This window comes from Nerophis lumbriciformis, linkage group LG12 (assembly GCF_033978685.3).
Source record: "Nerophis lumbriciformis linkage group LG12, RoL_Nlum_v2.1, whole genome shotgun sequence".
NCBI lineage: Eukaryota > Metazoa > Chordata > Actinopteri > Syngnathiformes > Syngnathidae > Nerophis > Nerophis lumbriciformis.
The window spans coordinates 28,801,029-28,824,466 of NC_084559.2; the positions used below are offsets into that span (position 1 = coordinate 28,801,029).

The 23,438-nt window shown below is 40.2% G+C and overlaps 1 protein-coding gene across 6 annotated transcripts in view; it reads left to right on the top strand.

The window, feature by feature from the left end:
* sorbs3 (sorbin and SH3 domain containing 3) overlaps nt 1-23,438 on the top strand; it is a 75,397-nt gene that overhangs the window by 8,369 nt on the left and 43,590 nt on the right. For 5 of the 6 annotated variants that reach the window (XM_061986248.1, XM_061986245.1, XM_061986251.1 and 2 more), the window contains exon 2: nt 2,124-2,483. The gene's annotated coding sequence lies outside the window, so the exon portion shown is untranslated. Of the gene's footprint in view, nt 1-2,123; nt 2,484-12,949; nt 13,035-23,438 lie in introns of those variants that run through there. The other variant, XM_061986246.1, reaches the window with a different exon arrangement.

The window sequence follows — 23,438 nt, forward strand, 5'->3', positions numbered from 1 at the left end:
CATCGGGTGGATGGCGGATGGTTGACGACTTTCTGATGCGGTTGCGGATGAAATAATTGCCTATCCGCGCATCTCTAATATATATATGTATATATACTGTATATGTGTGTGTTTATATATATATGTGTATATGTATATACATATTTGTGTGTGCATATATACACATATATTGTATATAAACATATATGTATACATATAGTTAATCATGTATAGTAATATATTATTATGGATGGATGGAATATATATGTTTATATACGGTATCTGTTGATATGTGTGTTTGTTTATATATCAACATATATAAACGTGTGTATATATATATATATATATTACATATATGTAATATGTATATAATATATATATATATATGTATCAGTGACGTGCGGTGAGGTTGATGGCTGGGGAGGCACTGACTTCATCACAGTCAGATTTACAAACATATGAACCCTAAAGAGTATCTTATTCACCATTTGATTGGCAGCAGTTAACGGGTTATGTTTAAAAGCTCATACCAGCATTCTTCCCTGCTTGGCACTCAGCATCAAGGGTTGGAATTGGGGGTTAAATCACCAAAAATGATTCCCGGGCGCGGCGCCGCTGCTGCCCACTGCATCCCTCACCTCCCAGGGGGTGAATAAGCACATTTGATAAAAAAAACGTTATTATGGTCTTACCTTTACTTATAAATGAAGTCCACAACTAAAGCCCTCACTTAAACTTTCCACGTGCAAGATTGAATCTATTTAAAAAAGTGTAACCGAGGGTTTATAAATGTCGCCTATACTGTATGAAACTACAAAATAACAAACACGGAGGCTCCAGTTTACACGAGGACCACTTTATTTACCTTCTTTCAAAAACCTCCGCAACGTGACATCACTTCCGCTCTTAGCGCCTTCAAAATAAGAGCTCAAGGCATATACTGTATAACAGCGCATAACAGGAACTTAACATCACAAAGAGGAAAGCCCATGAAAATAGGTTACAAAAGTTATTTAATAAGAAGCCAAAAAGTGCAAAAACAATAATGTTCGTGTTGGAGGAGTTGTGAATTAGGTACACCTGCAGTCTGCAGGTGTATCTAATGTTGTGTCCCTGCAATCATTCACAACTCCTCCAACAACAACATTATTGTTTTTGCACTTTTTGGCTTCTTATGAAATAATTTTTTAAAATAGATTCAATCTTGCACGTGGAAAGTTTAAGTGTGGGCTTTAGTTGATATAACAATTCTACGGCGGGGGTGCAGGAGGCGAGCCTCAGCCAGTGCGTCTTTTGCAGCCGTTTTATGATCGCTCAGCACAAGAAATACGTTACACATACAGTTGTTGACAAAATACACTGTACATTATATACCTCAGCTAACTAAACTATGGAAATGTATAATATAGTTCATATAGCAATACAGTCTCACTGCACAGCAGGCCAGCAGTTAGCCGAGTCATTGCACAATCCATGTTGCGGCACTGAGTGACGTGCCTCAACTGGCTGCTGTTCACCGCACCGTCTCTTCTCAGTATTTGAACGGCAAATGTGAAAATTCAGCGATTTTGAATAAAAATAATCTAAAACTGGTGAAGTTAAATGGAAAATAACTTTATAGTATAATCACTGGATACATATAACAATTGAATTTTTTTTTTTCTTTTTACATTTTTTTTATTTCCATGATGGCAGGTGAGGCCCCGCCTCTAGTGACTGCACGTCACTGATATGTATATATATAAATTGTATATAAACTTATATGTGTATATATATTATATTAAAAATATGTTTATGTATATGTTGATATGTGTTTATTTATATATCAACATATATATGTGTGTATATATATATATATATATATATATATATATATATATATATATATATATATATATATATATATATATATATATATATATACACACACAAAGTAAACTGAAGCAATGTTTTGTTCAGATAGCTTAACATCACATATTAACCTACATTGGATTAGTTTGACATAATTAATGCAAAAATGTTTCAAAGTGTACCCCCCATCATTCTTTCTCTGTGTAAAAAGTGTGCACACCTTCTTTATTGTGACACACAATGTATTTCGTCGAGCATGCAATTACATGACATGTCATGCACTCTGTTCACAGAAAGCGACCTCAACTTGTCTCGCATGAGAAGGCGGTGCCACAGAGCTTGAACGGCCTGAATGGGAAGCTCTTATTACTTCCAGCTGTGGATGGAAACTATTAGTGAGCGCCATCTCCCTGATGAGCTCTAAAGTGTGTGCTCACTCTCACACATGCAAACATAGGCACACACATGCCTGCCTGACGGCCCGCGCCTATCTCAGAGCCACGCTGGAGGCTTCAACGTCAGATAAAGACACAAAGAACAAGCGAGAGAGAGAGAGAGACAGCAGTGCTTCCCTCGCTCGCTCCCTCCTCCTCCTCCTCCTTGTCTTCTTCCACTCACTTCCTTCACTGCACCGAGGAGACGCGCACTCTTCTGTAAGTACTGCACAACTTGACACTTCAACAAAAAGCCCAGATGATGACATTGTTATGCTTATTGGTGTCGGACATGGTAACAAATCCATTTATTGTAGGGATAAGTCTCATTATCCCCGCACTCTCTTTTATTGGACAGTTTTACCATTCTTACTCAGAACACACTTAAGAGTCCAAGTGAATGATTAATATGAGGAAGTTTCACAACTACCATCAAGATTATGTGAGAAAGCATCATAAGATGATGTTGATTCATATTCAATAAATAGCACAAGCATGTTTGTACTCTTGCTTATTGCTACCTGTAACACAAATAACATATCTGCAGCATTGGCAAGATGTCCCTAGGGTGGTTTTGTACTTGTGGACTCTCTCCGGTGACATCATAGTTTATCTCATGACTTTTATGAACATGCTAAAGGAGGTAAAAGGGCGCTATGGATTCGTTCGATTACATAACTGCAATAAGGGCTAATCACTTGCAGTACTCTCTGGGCTTTGAATGAACATCAACTTGAAGGCACATACTGTATCACTCGGCATTGTACAGTAAGCCTTTGTTGGTGGTCCAACTCCAAAACAGCCCAAGGCATGGCTCACACCTCTAAAATTCAACCTTTAACTTCTACTGGGAGGAGCTGTTGAACATCATCATTACTTCATACACCATGGACTGAGGCCGTCACTGGGATGAGTCCAAAGTTGTATCAGTTATGCTTCTACAAAGATAAAAGTACTCAGACTTAATGTTTGTCATTGGTGTAAAACTGTTCGGCATATTTAACTCTCTTAACACCGATAAATAACCAGGATTTTTAGAAACAAACATCACGTGTTTCATGGTATATGCTAGGGATGTGCTGATCGATCGCCCGCCGATCGGTGTCAGTTTTCATGAAAAAGTATGCGATCGGCCACTGCCGATTTATATCTTTTAATGCTAATCCCAACACTGACACTATTTATTTTTCATCCCCCAGCTGACAAGTGTCCGGCAGTTAATTATGTGTCTCCATACACAGTGTGGCACGCTCCAATATATTACTATTAATTACCTCTATTACGACAAATAAACTGTGTTTTGTTAGTATCATTATCATGTATCGTTATCACTGGAGGATGAGACTAAACATGTTCTACATCAAGAGCAAGCCAATAACAGACATGCTCTATTGTGGGGCAGCGTGGCTCGGTTGGTAGAGCGGCAGTGCCAGCAACTGGAGGGTTCCAAGTACGATTCACTGCCGTTGTGTCCTTGGGCAAGACACTTTACCCACCAGCTTTGTAGCTTAAAATACGTAGATCATGGGTTTCACTAGGTAAAGCGCGTTGAGCCTCTAGAGAAAAAGCATTATATAAATAGAATTCACTTCACAAGCTAAACGCTAAGCTAGCTAGAACAAAACAAATAAGTGCTTAGTAAAGTTTAAAAGTGTAGATGGAAGCACGTTACAGCAGAAAGTAAGCAGATATTAACAAGTAGATTAATAAGAGTTTAGAGTAGGCGTCCCCAAACTTTTTAACTCGGTATATATATATATATATATATATATATACATACATACAAACTTACTTGAATTTGGTGTGCGCCGATTATAAAAAAGTTTGTCGCTGTAACACTAACTCAGTACCTCAGTTTTATCTAAAGTTCCATCGAGGTTTATTTTGAAACGAAAGTCGCACAGAGTACATTGCTCTAACTATCACTGGTGTGTGACATGATCACTGCCTGTGCAATGCGCGCTGCCTTCAGGCGCCGGTCAATACATACACTTAACATACATTAATCATCATTCATTTATGGTAACGTGATTAAAAACTATTTAATTAATCACATGCGTTAACGCGTTAACATTATATATATATATATATATATATATATATTTAGACTTAGAAACTTAGACTTAGACTTCCTTTTTATTGTCATTCAAATTTGAACTTTACAGTACAGATAAGAACGGAATTTCGTTGCATTAGCTCATTGTAGTGCAGGATAAAAAAATCAATAAGGTGCTGATATAAATAAATAATTACTGTACAGATAAATATATTGCACTTTTGCATATGCGTCCACGTTTATGGATGTATGTTATATTGTCTTCATATTCCAGCGAGTTAATCCATTTTTGGGGGGAATTGAGGGGATTATTATGATGCGTTCAAGAGTCTTATGGCCTGAAGGAAGAAGCTGTTATAGAACCGGAGGCTGCGGAACCTCTTTTTAGAGTCCTGCAGTGAAAACAGTCCTTGGTGGGGGTGGGAAGATTCTCTTCAGATTTTCTGAGCCCTGGTCAGGCAGTGGCTTTTTGCGATCTCCTGGATAGGAGGAAGAGGAGTCCTGATGATCTTTTCCGCTGTCCTGACCACTCTCTGCCGAGACTTCCAGTCTGAGGCACTGCAGGCTCCAGTCCAGACAGAGATAAACATTATATATATATGTATATGTATGTATGTATGTATGTATATATATATATATATATATATATATATATATATATATATATATATATATATATGTATCAGTGGTGTCACGGTACAAATATTTTGGTACCGGACTGGTACTTTTTAGCGGCGGTATACTACCGAATAGGGTTCATTATTATCGCGGTACTGTGCTAATACCGGTATACCTTACAAACCTAATATATATATATATATATATATATATATATATATATATATATATATTGTATTGTCATCTTTTTCTGTTTTTCATTTTATTATCCACTCCTGCTCCGGTCCAGCTGTGCCAGACTCTAAATAAATCCAAACATTTAATAAAGTCAAATGCACATAAGGCAACAAGAGAAGAATCCCACACTTCTCTTGTGTAAAGTAAATCCTTACAGCATATATGGGCATCTACATCAACAATATGATTTGCCTAAGCGGCTGGACAGACAGATTTAAGAAAAAATAAATACATTTTGTATTTTATTTTTTATTTGGGACGTACCGCATGCCAGATCATGGATGGTGGCAGCCCAGGGGTTGTAGTTTGGGGGATCCTTGAATTAGAGAGAGGATAATGTAATAACAACTGTTGGTGTGTCAGCATTGTTACAGTCAGTACATCACATGTTAGAGGAGGAGTTTATAACCGATACAATAATAATTTGACAGATATATCCCATCCATCCATCCATCTTCTTCCGCTTATCCGAGGTCGGGTCGCGGGGGCAGCAGCCTAAGCAAGGAAGCCCAGACTTCCCTCTCCCCAGCCACTTCGTCCAGCTCTTCCCGGGAGATCCCGAGGCGTTCCCAGGCCAGCCGGGAGACATAGTCTTCCCAACGTGTCCTGGGTCTTCCCCGTGGCCTCCTACCGGTCGGACGTGCCCTAAACACCTCCCTAGGGAGGCGTTCGGGTGGCATCCTGACCAAATGCCCAAACCACCTCATCTGGCTCCTCTCGATGTGGAGGAGCAGCGGCTTTACTTTGAGCTCCCCCCGGATGGCAGAGCTTCTCACCCTATCTCTAAGGGAGAGCCCCGCCACCCGGCGGAGGAAACTCATTTCGGCCGCTTGTACCCGTGATCTTGTCCTTTCGGTCATAACCCAAAGCTCATGACCATAGGTGAGGATGGGAACGTAGATCGACCGGTAAATTGAGAGCTTTGCCTTCCGGCTCAGCTCCTTCTTCACCACAACGGATCGATACAGCGTCCGCATTACTGAAGACGCCGCACCGATCCGCCTGTCGATCTCACGATCCACTCTTCCCTCATTCGTGAACAAGACTCCGAGGTACTTGAACTCCTCCACTTGGGGCAGAGTCTCCTCCGCAACCCGGAGATGGCACTCCACCCTTTTCCGGGCGAGAACCATGGACTCGGACTTGGAGGTGCTGATTCTCATCCCAGTCGCTTCACACTCAGCTGCGAACCGATCCAGTGAGAGCTGAAGATCCTGGCCAGATGAAGCCATCAGGACCACATCATCTGCAAAAAGCAGAGACCAAATCCTGCAGCCACCAAACCAGATCCCCTCAATGCCTTGACTGCGCCTAGAAATTCTGTCCATAAAAGTTATGAACAGAATGGGTGACAAAGGGCAGCCTTGGCGGAGTCCAACCCTCACTGGAAACGTGTCCGACTTACTGCTGGCAATGCGGACCAAGCTCTGGCACTGATCATACAGGGAGCGGACTGCCACAATCAGACAGTCCGATACCCCATACTCTCTGAGCACTCCCCACAGGACTTCCCGAGGGACACGGTCGAATGCCTTCTCCAAGTCCACAAAACACATGTAGACTGGTTGGGCAAACTCCCATGCACCCTCAAGGACCCTGCCGAGAGTATAGAGCTGGTCCACAGTTCCATGACCAGGATGAAAACCACACTGTTCCTCCTGAATCCGAGGTTCGAATATCCGGCGTAGCCTCCTCTCCAGTACACCTGAATAGACCTTACCGGGAATTTGACAGATATATATTTTTTCATAATAATTATGTTGTCGTTTTTGTTAAGTTTACAAACTCAGGGAATAAGTCTCTGGACACAGGAGGACTTTGACGGCAAAGCCCAAATGATTGAATTCATTAATATAAAGTAATTTTGATTTTGTTTAGTTTTTTTGTCCTATTGACATTGTTTTGATCAAACTATTGGGAATATTGTGCTGATATTGTTACACTATAAAAAGCACTCCACCCATCCATCCATCCATTCATTTCCTATTGCGGGTAGTGCTGGAGCCTTTCTCAGCTGCATTCGGGCGGAAGGCGGGGTACACCCTGGACAAGTCGCCACCTTATCGTAGGGCCAACATAGCACTCACCATAAATAAATGTACAGTTTATACATGTAATCGGTATTGGTATTAGTATCAGCCGATCTCTCTCATGGATGATTGGTATGGAAATCGGCAGCATAAAAACTCTGTACGGAACATCCCTACTATATGCCTTTTCAAAGCAAGTTGTGCTCCCCTCTGCAGCTTGTGAGCACACCTGAATGACATTTGCTTATTTGAGAAGGTACAAAGGTATTGAAAGGATGACAGAAGGAGTGGAAAAAGAGAGTCACATGCTCTGGTAGATTGGTTTTCTTTCTTCTTTGATCTCATTCTTCGTGGTAGTTTTCTGTCCCTCAGCACTGTTCTAGTCTGCTGCACAAACTAAAACCAAAGCGAGATTAAATACCTGAAATCAAAGTCAAAATGTTTGTTTTAGCGAGGAGGAAAGCGTGAAGAAGAGTTGTATTGTTGATGTGATTGTGCAATAACTGTCTCACCATTCACGAAGAATGGCGAGGATCTGGTTAAAGGTGTGAATAGGAATGGTCACCATGTTCCAGCACGTAGCCTCGAAAGGGACTCAAAAGTAAAACGGTAGAACATGGGTCAAGAAAGAGGATTTTTGTGAAGATCTGGATAAAGATGCAGATTAGCTTTTGTTTTGTTTTGTGGTTTCAGTGGTACTTCTTACCAAGAACACCTTTTTAAAATATTTTTTCTCAAGGAATGTTTGTCATCAGGTGTATGGCCTTCTGTGTGATTGTCTTTGTGCTTCTTTCTCTATTGGTTGATATTTGAAGTTTATTTTTAAGTAGAGATGCTCGATATTGGCTTTATTACCAATGTGGCATATGTCAATACTGTCCACAGCACTTTATTTTCAAAATCGATATCAATATTTCCGAAAAGCTAAGCATTTTCACTATAATCTTACTTTGTATATTCTGGAAAACCAGAGTTCTTTGATTTTGGTCTATTTATTTATTGATTTAATATTATTATTTATTTTAGAGTTACATGAGCGCTCTGCAGCTTTTAAGGACCTTCTCCAAAAATGTGAGTCTCTCACAAGTTTTTCGAACTTAACTTGCGGGCCACCAGTTGAATAAAGTTAAAGTTAAATTACCAATGATTGTCACACACACACACAAGGTGTGGCGAAATTATTAGCCCAAATGATTAAAAAAAAGAGGACCTAAAATAGAACCTTGAGGAACACCACTAGTGTAACTAAAGAGGTTGAACAAATGACTACTGACTGCACCTACACCTTAGTTATATAAATAATATTTAGAAAACAATAACAAGGAGAGAGTACTTAAAGGGTTATCTTGGGGAACACCTCAGTTATGTAAATCACAAGTTTGGACCCCAAAGTTCTATGTTTGCTAGCAAGGTAAAAATGTCAATGCAAGGATCTGCCAATGTCTTTACAGTGGTCCAAGTTCCTCTATACAACAGCAGCACTCTAGTGTTTTTAGGAATTAGCTGCAAAAATGTTCGTCTCCCAAGTTTTGCACTGATCTTGGGGGCCGGTATGGTGTCATTCCCGGGCCAGATTTGGTCCCCAAGCTGCCAGTTAAATAGCCATGTTAAACATAATATGTAAATAAGTCAGATTTTACATGTAAGAAAAATAAAATTTACAACTGAAATTGAAACATGGAAATAATTCCAGACAGCGGACAAACTGAGCTAGCAAGCTTGTTGTCCTGTGAAGCAATGCACGGTTCGATGAGGTCAGCAGTCATGCGCCGGAAAAGTTCACATGACCACTCACACCGAGCAGTATCCATTAATTTGTGTGAAATTCAGGCAATACCTGAATCCGTATCATTATCAGCAGAAAAAAAAGGGAATTGAACCCAGCATTAACCCCTGTTCAACCATTCTACCCTCAAATAAACTAAATAATATATATGATTCTTAACTAATCTGTCTATAACATTAAAGCGCAAATGAAAATATAGCTTCACCAATTTAGTCATAATTTCTGCGCTTAAGAAACTTCTCTATGACTTTAGCTCCAGACTTCTGCTGTTTGATATTGTCATTACGGCTACACGTGGTGGAAAAGTGTATTACAACTAGGTAGCAGTACGGACCACAGCTAAGAAACAGTTATTGTTTGGCGGCTCTTTAGGACGTGCTCGCAGACCAACAATGAGCCCTATGGTTAAGAAACACTGGCATATCCATCCATCCATCCATTTTCTACCGCTTGTCCCTTTTTGGGGTATCCAATACATATTATCTTGACCACAAGGAATTGTGTTCATTCAGATTAAAATCATCACACTGTAGGTTCCCTTTAAACACGTCGGTCAGTGATTCTCAGACTGTGGTACGTGTACCACTAGTGGTAGGCCAAATAATAAATAAATTAAAGTACAGTGTTTTATTTTCTTATAATCAAAACCAGGGTTACTGTTCAAAATGTGCGTAATGTTACAGTGGCCCAAATTATTATATATACTTGTTAAATAAAACATCTGCTTTGTTTTTAATGCATACTTAAGCCTACTACACTACTGTATTTTAATGTTGGTCTTTACGATGGTACTTGGAGAGCCAAGTTTTTTCTGAGGTAGTACTTGGTGAAAAAAGTTTGAGAACCACTGAAGTAGGTAATTGATCTGTGTGTTCAATGAATCGACCAATACATTCACAGAAAAGCATTCAGTATGCCTCTCTGTGACGCTTCCAGTCTGTCTGTATGTCTGTTGTAATCTGCTGATGACACTCTGACACACTAAGCTCAGTAGCCACTTCTCTCTGAAAACGTCCCGTTTGACTGCTAATCAATTGTCTTGGTCTCACGATGTCTAGTTTTAGTTTAACCATAAAACGTAGGCACAGTGGTACCTCAACTTAAACGAGCATTTTGAGATACGAGCTGTCCCTCAGCTTTAAGTTGCGAGCATGAATTTGAGTTGGTAGTAATTAAAAATTGCATTAAAAACATTTAGTACATTCTGCAAGAGTCCACTGCCTCTGGCCAAAACACATTTATCCATGAAAATATTGAGAGGCTGCGGGATGGTCTGCCCAACATGTTGCCTTCTTTTCTCCTGACTACAAAAGTAGACCGTCGAGCATTAATAATCCGGGGTCACTGGGTCTTATGCAGAAATATGTACTGTATCGGTTGCTGTCCACTCTGACCTCTGCTGTCCGTCACTCAAACAATGTTTGTGTGAAACATAAACAATGATAACAGTTGCTATTCTTACTGGACAGAAAAGCAGCCCAAAGGAGACATTGCATTCGTGAGCTCCCCAAGGTACATCATTATTATATTACTTTATAAAACTATTGTAGTTGCTTGTAAACAATATCCTACCTAAAAGTCGTTTTTTTCTTTTTAAAAGGCATGTTACATGTTAAAATTGTGCTGTTTTGGGGTGGCCAATCAATCAATCAATGTTTATTATATTATTATTATTTATAGCCCTAAATCACAAGTGTCTCAAAGGGCTGCACAAGCCACAACGACATCCTCGGTACAGAGCCCACATAAGGGCAAGGAAAAATGAATGACTATGACTATGAGAAAACCTTGGAGAGGACCGCATATGTGGGTAACCCCCCCCCCCTCTAGGGGAGACCGAATGCAATGGATGTCGAGTGGGTCTGACATAATATTGTGAGAGTCCAGTCCACAGTGGATCCAACATAATAGTAAGAGTCCAGTCCATAGTGGGGTCAGCAGGAAACCATCCCGAGATGTTACCAACCGATACACAGGCGAGCGGTCCACCCCGGGTCCCGACTCTGGACAGCCAGCACTTCATCCATGGCCACCGGACCTGTGTGTCTCCCCCTCCACAAGGGATAGGTGGGAGCAGAGGAGAAAAGAAAAGAAACGGCAGATCAACTGGTCTAAAAAAGGGGGGCTATTTAAAGGCTAGAGTATACAAATGAGTTTTAAGATGGGACTTAAATGCTTCTACCGAGGTAGCATCTCTAACTGTTACCGGGAGGGCATTCCATCGTACTGGAGCCCGAATAGAAAACGCTCTATAGCCCGCAGACTTTTTTTGGGCTCTGGGAATCACGAATAAGCCAGAGTTCTTTGAACGCAGATTTCTTGCCGGGACATATGGTACAATACAATCAGCAAGATAGGATGGAGCTAGACCGTGTAGTATTTTATACATAAGTAGTAAAACCTTAAAGTCACATCTTAAGTACACAGGAAGCCAGTGCAGGTGAGCCAGTATAGGCGTAATATGATCAAACTTTCTTGTTCTTGTCAAAAGTCTAGCAGCCGCATTTTGTACCAACTGCAATCTTTTAATGCTAGACATAGGGAGACCCGAAAATAATACGTTACAGTAATCGAGAGACGAGACGTAACGAACGCATGAATAATGATCTCAGCGTCGCTAGTGGATAAAATAGAACAAATTTTAGCGATATTACGGAGATGAAAGAAGGCCGTTTTAGTAACGCTCTTAATGTGTGACTCAAAGGAGAGAGTTGGGTCGATTTAAATTAATTTCAATGGGCGAGGCTAATTTGAGGTACGAACTTTGTCATAAAAAGATTAGGTACCACTATTATGTATGTGTACAAACTTACGGAGTGTTAGTTGCTTACATAAGAATAATTTAAAAAAAAAAGATTTGTCAAGGGCGAGAATGGGTTGTGGCATCTGGGGCCAAAGTGTCAATCACCATTTGCTTGATTGCCTCATTTGGCCGCGCAGAGTGACGGGGTGTTAGATATGCTCACAGTGGGTAGAAAGTCTGTTCATGGTTGGATATATACTATTAGGGGGGACCCCACTTGAAAGCTGCCATGCCATACTTGTCTCTCAGGTTGAAAGGCTCCAATATTTGGCGAAAACAAGCCCACGAAGAGGAAAGGCCCAGTAAATGGATATCTGCCTCGAATAGCGACGCTGAGCCAGACCGCTGAATTATTAAAAAGAGTTGAGTCCTTCACTTTCAACATGGAAGCAAACATAATACACAGATGATGTTTCAACAAACAGAAGTCTCCTGAAAGTGTTTCGTTTATTGGTCCAGAGATAAATGCGCACTTTGGATAAAAAAAAGACAGGTTCAACTGGATCACTTGGCAGAGGTGCAAAGCTAAGAACTAGCACTCATGGCTAACATATTCAAGTTCTGCACACTTTGTTGGCAGGATGTGTGGGTGAACTGGAAATCCTAGTTTTAATTGGCCAAGCACTGTGTGCAACAACATCTTACCAGGCATTTTCAGATCAGGAATTTGCAATCTGTAAACAGGCCACTTGTGTAATTTGTCATTAGTCGGACAAACTATCATTCAGTCTTTGTTTATCTAGCAGCTTGTTTGTGTGAGGTCACAGAAGAGTTTGCCCTATCAAAAGTGGATGACATACCATTAGGACAGAAAGAATCATTGGTACTTTAACTTTAACTTTAACTCCCATCTTTTACTTACATACACTTTGCACACATATAAAGAGTGAGAGTCATGGGGCAGATAAAGTTAAGTGGGGGTGTCATGGAGTCACCAGTCTGGAAGATGGAGGTGATGAACTATTTTCATTCCCCTTTGGTTAACCCCAGGCCGTAAAACAGCACCTTATCACAACAATGAGGTCTCTTCACAGAGTGAGGTGCCCTCGAAGCGACAAGCCAGGGGCAGTGTGCCTTTTTGAGCGTGGTCGAAGCGGTTTCCATGGGGATGCTTGTCATCTGGCAAGTCTTCTGCAGAGGCAGGGAGGGCCGGTGCTGGGAGGGAGAGCTTTTTAAAGTTGTGACGAGGTTGTAAAATCAGAACTGGGAAAGCCTACAGCAGTGTGAGTCCACTTTGGAGGTGAGTCCACTTTTTAGAATCACATTGTATCTTGTTAGAAGCTGTCTTGCAAGACGTTTTTTGTAGTGTTGAGAAACCTGTTTGGCTTCTCTAAGTTTGTAGGACAGGGTTATTCAACTAGCGGCTCAGGGGCCTGTATGGTGTCATTCCGGGGACCGGATTTGGAGTTGAATTGAAAACTTGAGAGACAAGCATTTTATATATTTTTTTAGGGAATTACTAAAATCACTAGAGTGCTCATGTGGTCTGGAGAAACTTGGACAACTGTAAACACATTGGCAGATATTTGTGTTGACATTTTAACTTAGTTAGCAAACATAGAAATCTGGGGTCCAAAATTGGGATTTTCACCCGCGGCGTTCCTCAAGGCACCTCCTTAAGTCCTCTTCTTTTTGGCAGTTAGACATATTTTTTGTCATGTGATTTACAGTATGTAACTAAGGTGTTGCTGTAGCTTGTTTACTTCAGATGCAGTCAGTAGTATTGTGTTCAAATTATTTACTTATGCTCTTGGTGTTCCTCAAGGTTCCATTTTAGGTCCTCTCTTTTTCATCATTGGGCTAGTCAACTGGTGGCCTGTGAGTTCTGTTTAAAAAAAAAGTCACATTTTTGCAGCACATTCTTAAAAACACTAGAGGGCTATTATAGAGATGATCTTTGACTTGCTTTTTTGCAGAAGGTCCTTAAAAACAGCAGAGCACTCCTGTAACTCTAACAAGCTAAAGCTCAGCAGCATCTACTCCATCTCATACTAGTTGTTGGAAAAGCCACTTAATCTCAGATTGCTGGCCTTAAAGCGAGGCTCCCGGCTGCTGTCAGATTGATTTCCACAGCCGCTTCTGATTGCCTTTGTGATGTTACTGGGGTCCAGCATGTCCACAAGCCATAAAACAGCTTTAAATATGCGAGATGACAGCCATGAGGATTTTTGATATTTTTTTTTCAAGGTGTATTGAGAATTTTATCCATGAGCAGAAGTATCGGGACACCTTTCCATTACTCTAATTGTGTATATGGAATTTTGTGAACTTAGAAGTCACTGATGTTAAACAAGAGAAGGATCCTGCTGGCTCACCACCTGTGTTCTTCATTAGGGTTCTTCAACATATTCCAGGCCAAGGACATGCAAACTGATGGAAAGATATAGCAGGGACCCTCTACTAATACTGTATATTGTGTACGCTTATGTCATTTTCTTTTTATTTGTTTATTGTTGTGTGAGAAAACCCTCAATTTTTCCGATCAAAACACATAATCATAAACGAGCTGCTAGATGATAAGGGTTCTCGGCCAAACGCGGGAAACTTGACTGAGCCTTGTGATTGGCACAGCAGGGATAGGGGTGGATCCTCCTTGGTGAGGGGACAGGTGACTAAACCAACATCCTTCTTAAAAGAGCTCCTGTGTGTTGCTAAATGTGTTCATTACTGACTGAAAGACATAATCTGCCTCTATTTTTCTGTTCACGACAGTGTGTTGGATCAAAGTTTGTGACTGTCTCATTTGTGGATATAATATAACAGAAATAGCATTTTTTTTAAATGTCTAATCAACCAAAATAGTCACTGTTCCATGTTGAAGATCTATGTTCTACATCATCCCAATATAAAGGTATGTAATGGGATTAAAGACAAGGCCCACAGGTTCTTCCACACAATACTGATCCAAGCAGGCCTTTATGCTTGGAGCTTGCAATACATTGTGCTGGAATCTAAAAGAACTTTCCACAAAATATAAAAATACCAACCTCAATAGATGAATTAATTGATTTTGAGGTGTGTACTTTGAACTCAATAGAGGCAGGTTCATTACCCATTGTGGATGGAACGTAGGGATTTGTTCAATGTACTCTTAGGCAAGGTACGAAACATCTGAATGATGGGTTCTACATGTAAAGCGACTTTGGGTACTTAGAAAAGCGCTATATAAATCCCAGTTATATAAATCCCAGTTATTATCTGCCGTCTTAGGGGTGTGGCACACTTCTCTAATACAGAGGTATACAAAGTGTGGCGCAGGGGCCATTTGAGGGCCGCCATTCGTTTTTATTAGGCCCTGACACATTTTACAGACAAAATAAGAACATCTCCAATTAGAATGTAACACAAAAAAAAAACAGAAAAAATGCAACTGGCCAGAATTCCCCCCAAAAAACTGGACCTGAAAAAAAAAAAAAAAAAGGTGATGATTTGTGCGTCTTACTATATGGTCTTTGATGATTTCAGTGCATCCTGTCATGATAAACATGTGTACAAATTCCTTGCAAAATATGTTAAGTTTTAAAGTGAAACTGCACTTTAAAAAAAGCCTATTATTCACAATCCCTATGTGAGACAAGCTCACACATGTCTTTCTGTTTTTATGCATTCTAAATCATATATAAATGCTAGCAAGAGGCATCTAATAATGGGAATTTGATCTATTCCGCTTATAAAAACCTCTAAAAAACCTCCAAAAACCTTCAACATTGTTTTGTATACATGATGTAAGTATACAGTACATGTAATGTAGTAACAGTAACATGATAAAATGTAACATTTACGTATTTTGGTAATTTTAAGCATTGCTGGACATTTTTGGGGGTGCATTGATTTCACAGAGTGCATAGTAACATTCGCTATTTCCTTCAACAATAACAACTACTAATCATAACAGACTTCATGAGAGCCAACAATGACTACTTTGGGACAAATGATGATCCAGAATCTAATCTTCCTGAGCCTGAATATACAGAGGATGAGCTACAAGTTTTAGAAGCCAAGTGTTAAACAGATCCAGCTATAGTGAAACACTAGCATCATGTAGCAGTATTGCTTAGTGCTAAACAAGAAATACAAACTACGAACATAATATGCAATTACTTACTGTACAATATCCGCTCTCACTGGGATGTTTATATCTTTCAGCACAATACTTGTCTTCCCTGTTTAGATGATGAATTCATCTCACATCTCAGATAAAAAAATGCTGTGAAAAAAAACAACATTTCGCCACATCTTCCTCGTGACTTCGTACAATAGCAATGTTGCTATTACTTTGTTAATATGCATGTCATGGCATGTAACTGGAGTATAGTTGGTGGTTTTTGCATGCGTTTTAAAGGGCTTTAAAGGCAGAATAGATGAATCCCATTAACTACATGCAGTAAATTGTTAGCCGTCTTGTACTAGCAGGTTTTTTTTTTTACAATTTAGACTGCACAAAAAACAAAAAAAAGAAACATATGTGTTCTTGTCTCAAATAAGGATTTTGAATGATAGGCACAATTCCAAAAACGTCCAGTTCCAGGAATATTAAATTAGTAAACAAAAATAATAATAATAATAATAATAATAAATTAAATATCTCAATATTCAATATTACACGTATTTGATTTGTTAGGTATAACACAATGCTAAGATGTAAAAAAAAAAAAAAAAAAAGTCCACATAGTTTAGCATATATTGATTGACCTACATTCTTTTGGTGTTGGTATCTTTAATGAACAAAATGTATCAAAGTGGCCCCTACAGATTGTCTGTATGTGGCCCTCGCTGGAAAACGTTTGGACACCCATGTTGTGATATAAGAAGCATTTTCCTTTTTTAAATGAAGTAGCACTGTTTGTATCTTAGTTGTGAAAATAACTTTTGTTGCAGTCACCATGGAATTGATTTGTATAATTTGTTTCAAATCACCCCGCAATTTGGTATGTGATCAGTCAGGGCTATAAAGTCCACCTTTTATCCTAAATTAGCTGGGATAGGAATTAAAAGACTAAAAATATTTTCTACTGCTTATCCTGTTCAAAGTCATGAGTAAGCCAGAGCCTATCCCAGCTGACATTTGGTGAGGGGTGGAAACATCTAGTCGTTTCTTGAGTTTTATCCCTCAGATGACAATTTCAAGCCAGGATTCTGGGCGTGTTTGTCTTGAATACACAAAGTACACAACTATGTGGTTCCTTTTTGATTTAGAGCATCTCAGCTGCTCTCCATTGACAAGAAACACACAACACTGACACTGTGTGCTCACACTGGAGAAGCACCATACAAGGAGGTGGAATCCTTCCCTCCTGATAAATGAGTGGATCCCCCAATAACTACATATCATAAACTTGTAGCTGCAGGTCCTTGTATGGGCTCCGTCTGTGTTAGTTACGTGCAGAAGGGGCAGCACAGTATGATCCATCCTGCAGGACCTTGAACACCTAACGTAACTGCAGTCTGACTCACCTAATATGTTTGGAGCGGTCACCAAATGTACTCAATACTATCATCTCAACACTTTAAAATGTGGGATTTCTTCAGTTTTACAGCCATGTAAGGTCAGCTGCAGCAGCATATTTATGCAGATGGTTTGATAGTTACAGAGTCATCCAGTTAAAAGAAACCAGAAGTTGGAATGTGTTTATAAACTGACCTCCAACCTCTTGTATTTAGTTGCAACACCATAAGCTTTTATGGGCTGTATTTGCAGTGGCACCATTTTAATAACCAATCGTAGGTACAGATGTGCCCATCTCTACCTATGATTGGTGGACTCTCATTGTAGGAACTAAAAATCTATTATTTTTTACTTTAAGTATAACCAAAGTTTGTCGGCTCGAGTATTTGGCTGGGAAACAAGCACTCGGGGCATACTCAGTCAGACTGCCTCTAGGTAACAAATTTGTTACATTTTGTTATACATTTTCATGCCAACAAAGCAAGAAAATGGTGCTCAAAAGTACAGTAAAGCGCCACTTTTTAAAATGCACTAGCTCGCTGCTAATTTACATTGGAATTGCCAGAGACATGCATTAGCAATTTTAACACCTGCAAATTTGACTATCAAATTGATACCAGTATTCAGTGGCACCAATGTTATGTACGTGTGTCTGTTCAAATGTATTAATAAAAGGTAATTGTTGAAAAAAAATCAATATTTTTTTTTTAATTTAACATTTAAGATGTTAACATGTTTTCTTACAATTCTGCGTCTCATTTGTAAGTACTGCACTGTATTATATCTTAAATTCCAGAACGTTAGATGGCAGTAGTTTATAGAGTGTGTTATATGTACAGAGTGTAGAGTATATAGTGCGTAGCCAGGAAGTAGTCTTTGCTATTAAGTTGAATGTGCTAGTATTTTCTTTTGTTAAACCCAACAAAGTGTTTATACTGTAAGTATTGTATTTATTACACACCATCTGTTTAAATGTAAAACGCATCTTAGTTGTAGTTTTTATTACCAAATTTCGAGGTGTTGAAATCGCCATGTAATATTGCTAATACTAATCAGTAACATGTCTACGGCAAATTAGCATCAAGCTAGCACATTTAAACTGTATAGCCTTGCCGCACTTTTGGTCGCCTCCTTCTTGCTTTGTTGGCATGGAAAATTGTAACATTACCTAGGTCAGGGGTCGACAACCTTTACCACTCAAAGAGCCATTTTAACCCGTTTCACAAAATAAAGAAAACAATGGGAGCCACAAAACTCTTTTGAAATTTAAAATGAAATAACACTGCATACAAAGTTTTTTTTTGCTTTGTGCTATGTATAAACCAGGGGTCTCAGACACGCGGCCCGCACCTTAATATGAAACTGTAATGTTAGTGCGCCCGTGAGTTTTATATGAATGCCGCTTGACAGCATCACACTTGCCAACCCTCCCAATTTTTTCGGGAGACTCCCGAATTTCAGAGCAACTATTCTCTCGAATGTCTGCTGATTTTCACCCAAACAACAATAATAAGGGCATGCTATGATGGCACTGCCTTTAGCGCCCTCTACAACCTGTACAAACAGCTTGCCAGCCCAGTCACATGTTGTATGCGGCTTCTGCAGACACACATAAGTGACTGCAAGGCATACTTGTTCAACAGCCATACAGGTCACACTGAGGGTGCCCATTAACACTCTTACTAATATGCGCCACACTGTGAACCCACACCAAACAAGAATGACAAACACATTTCGGGAGAACATCCGCACCGTAACACAACATAAACACAACAGAACAAATACCCAGAATCCCATGCATCCCTAACTCTTCCGGGCTACATTATACACCCCCGCTACCACCAAACCACCCCAGACACACATAAGTGACTGCAAGGCATACTTGTTCAACAGCCATACAGGTCACACTGAGGGTGCCCGTTAACACTCTTTCTAATATGCGCCACACTGTGAACCCACACCAAACAAGAATGACAAACACATTTCGGGAGAACATCCGCACCGTAACACAACATAAACACAACAGAACAAATACCCAGAATCCCATGCATCCCTAACTCTTCCGGGCTACATTTTACACACTCGCTACCACCAACCCCCCCCCCCCCCCCGGTTGTCGGTTGAGGTGGGCTGGGTTGGGTTATGTTGTGTTACAGTGCGGATGTTCTCCCGAAATGTGTTTGTCATTCTTGTTTGGTGTGGCTCACAGTGTGGCGCATATTAGTAAGAGTGTTAAAGTTCTTTATATCACAACCCTCAGTGTAACCTGTATGGCTGTTGACCAAGTATGCCTTGCAGTCACTTACGTGTGTAAGCAGAGGCCGCATACAACATGTGACCGGGCCGGCACGCAGATAGCATGGTGTAAAAGCGGACGCGACGACATGTTGTAGAGGACGTTAAAGGCAGTGCCGTCACGGCACGCCCTCAATATTGTTGTCCAGGTGAAAATCGGAGAATGTTTGCCCCGAGAGATTTCCGGGAGAGACACTGAAATCCGGAAACCTCCCGGAAAAATCGGGGGGGGGGGGGGGTCGGCAAGTATGCAGCTGAGCCGCATCAGAGTGATCAAAGAGCTGCATGCGGCCCTGGAGCCGCGGGTTGCCGACCCCTGACCTAGGTGCAGTCCGACTGAGTCCGCTCTGAATGCTTGTTTCCCGACCAAGTGTTTGAGCCAATGCCGAGTCTGCAATCGGAAGTGAATTGGTAGTACTAACGGACTTCGATCGGCACCTATAAATGCACCGAATTCCACACCCATCCATAAGTATAGTAGCCTAATGGTTAAATACTGTTCTAGATGTGTAGGTCCATTTTATAGGAATACGTTATACTTTTTTAAAAGTCAGACTCCTGCCATATTGGTCAAAACGTTCCTCTTGATTCATCATACCATGTCAGTTTGGCTTTTACTTCACATGTCGGTCTTTATGCTTCACGGCAATTACCCCACTAGACTCGCTCTTAAATATTGATATTATTTTCGTACCAATCCAGTTCTCTTTACATTGTACTCACTGACTGACTTACTTTGGTCGAGCTCCCACTCAAATCTTTACATTGTCGTTGTGATAATAGTGTGTCAGATTTGTATCTCCTTCAGTATTAGTCAGGTGTTTACTATATGTCAGTCAATGCTGAATAGAAACAGTATTGCCACCTTAAGCAAACATCATGTTTGTTTTGGTCAGCATGAGCTAACATATGTGCAGTATTGCCACCTGATGGAGTCAATGATTAACTTTGTGCTCAGAGTCCAAGGCTTTGGTTGAGAAATGGAGCTGAAGTGACAGTGGTTTATTTGTCTTATTGAAAGCCTTGGCTTATTGTGTCTGCTCACATCATCACTTAGTTGCGTGGATGATTTATGGATGATGTGATTCTCCCTCTGACCACTTCGTTAGGCTTTGTTTGGTTACCTTGACAAGTTAGAACAATGTAATGCTCGGAGGTCACTGCAGGTCCGTCATAGAAACAAGGAATCTCTACACTTCAATCTCTACACTTTGCAGTGATAGTAAATCGAAAACGTCACTGTGTCCACAATAGCTTGGAGTTTTACATCGGTGAAGTGACGTGTTTCCCGGCTGTGATAACACATTTACAGGAATCATGCGGGTGTGGTGCAGTCCACTGACCTGCTGAGGGGTTCTCAACTTCTAATAATAGTCTGGTTCCTCATCTGTTAAATAGGAGAATACGTTTTTGCCTATGAGTCACAATACAGATGTGTGAGGAATAGATCAGCCATTGCATCACTCGCATGGATCTCTGCAGAAAAATATTTTTGGTTTCCTTTGTTGAGTTTTTTAACATGTGGCTGATTGCTTGCAGCGCCACAAAGAGTTTCCTGTAGACAGAAGCAGAACAACATCTTCCAAGTTTCTCATCTCACATGTCCTGATTTACCCTGAGAAACACCATGGATGCCATCTGACCCAGCTACAGATAGAAAGCAGGAAGTACTATCTTAAAAGTATCATTTTATCTTTAGTTTCTTCACCTGCACTTTTTATGGCTCTCTTTATTTTCCACTCCCAAAACGGATCCAGGTGTGATGATAGACATTTCACCGAGCTGCCGTTTTACAGCCTCTGAATCTGCTCTTGATATGCCGTCATTACGTAAGAATTCACTGCACATTCAAAGCAAACCCACTTGGCTGTCTTTTTTTGTAAGATACGGACAGTGTTGTTTTTCCCTTATTAGGAAGGATTGATTCATGCTCAAGAGGGGAATGCATGCGGCGCTGATGCTGATCCCCCCCGAAAAATGAGACACGGATGTTATGACATCAGCCTATTTATCAGCTTGCTACTTGAACTTTCAGCCTTGAAGCCACATTCAGACGCATGTGCTTATTTAGATTCCGTTATATGCATTAACCATATTTGGGCAGAAGGCTGACAGGAAAAAGGCCAGCATGAGGTCATATATAAAGCAACAATAAGCAATAGAAATAAAACTCTTCTGCTACCACAGTTTGCACACTGCTCACACTTGGATTTAGTTAGGATTCATCTGAAAACAAACGTCTGTTTCTGAATGCTGGTCGACATCCAGTTTGTTTGGATTCAGAATACATTTAAATGTGTGTGTGAGTGTATGTGTCAATCATTCAATCAATCAATGTTTATTTATATAGCCCTAAATCACAAGTGTCTCAAAGGGCTGCACAAGTCACAACGACATCCTCGGTTCAGATCCCACATCAGGGTAAGGAAAAACTCAACCTAGTGGAATGACAATGAGAAACCTTGGAGAGGACCCCCCCCCCCCCCCCCCCCTGAAAAGCATTTTGTTGAATTTTATAATATGAAATTTGCTATATTTTTAATTTGAAGACATGTTTTTGGTAAAGCATTTTTAAAGAAGCATAAAAAATAACAAACAAAACACCAAATAATAAACTTTTATCAGGCGGGGTTATCTGCCATGGCTGCATTTCAGTCCCCTCTGTAGACTGACAATCTGTCTTGATTAAAAAAAATAGTTCTTTTTGTTAGGGATGGGCACCGAAATCTGATTCCATAATGGCAGCGGTGCCAATTATCAGTGGTCCCCAACCACCGGGCCGCGGCCCGGAACCGGTCCGTGGATTGATTGGTAACAGGTCGCACAAGAAATAAAAAAAATACAAATACAAATAATCTTTGTAATTTTATTTTTAATTTTTTTATTAAATCAACATAAAAAGCACAAGACACACTTACAATTAGTGCACCAACCCAAAAAACATCCCTCCCCCATTTACACTCATTCACACTCATTCGCACAAAAGGGTTGTTTCTTTCTGTTATTAATATTTCTGGTTCCTACATTATACATCAATACAGTCTGCAGGGATACAGTCCGTAAGCACACATGATTGTATTTTTTTATGACACAAAAAAAAATAAAAAAATCCTGAGTCTCATTCGCAAGTAGGCTTATTATATAGTAGATTTTGCATGCAGTTGCAATTCCAAGATGTTAGATGGCAGTAGTGTATTGACTACGGTATAGTCTTTACCATGAGGCCGAATTTAGTCTTTTGTTGTGACCGAAAAAGTGTTTATACTGTAAGGACTGTACTTATTACACACCAGCTGTTTGATTGCAACATGCATCTTAGTTGTAATTGTCAATACCAAATTTGCAGGTGTTGAAATGGCCATCCAAACATATGTAGCATGTGTATGGCGCAGCATAGGTAATTTAGCATCGAGTTAGTCCATTTCGAAAAGTGAAAACTTATTGTACATTCGAGTGTTTTTCATAGGTATACTTGCTTTGTTGGCATTAGAAATTGTGACATTACCTAGAGTGTTTGACCCGGACGTCACGTCCTGTGCAACAAAGGTATCTTAAAATGGCATCGTTTGATACACAATAGTACGGATTTTTTTTGGTCGGTGCCTGGTAAAGTACCAGATTTGGTACCCATCCCTACCCACGACAAAGTTCTACTTCAGGTTCTGTGGTAACACATAGGTGTCTTACTATGGGTGTGTAACATCACACATAACCTAATTAGCTTACTGAGCTTTTTTAGACCTATTTTTCCCAAAAAATGCTACAATAAATTGGCCCTCGTGTGTGAATGTGAGTGTGAATGTTGTCTGTCTATCTGTGTTGGCCCCGCAATGAGGTGGCGACTTGTCCAGGGTGTACGCCGCCTTCCGCCCGAATGCAGCTGAGATAGGCTCCAGCACCCCC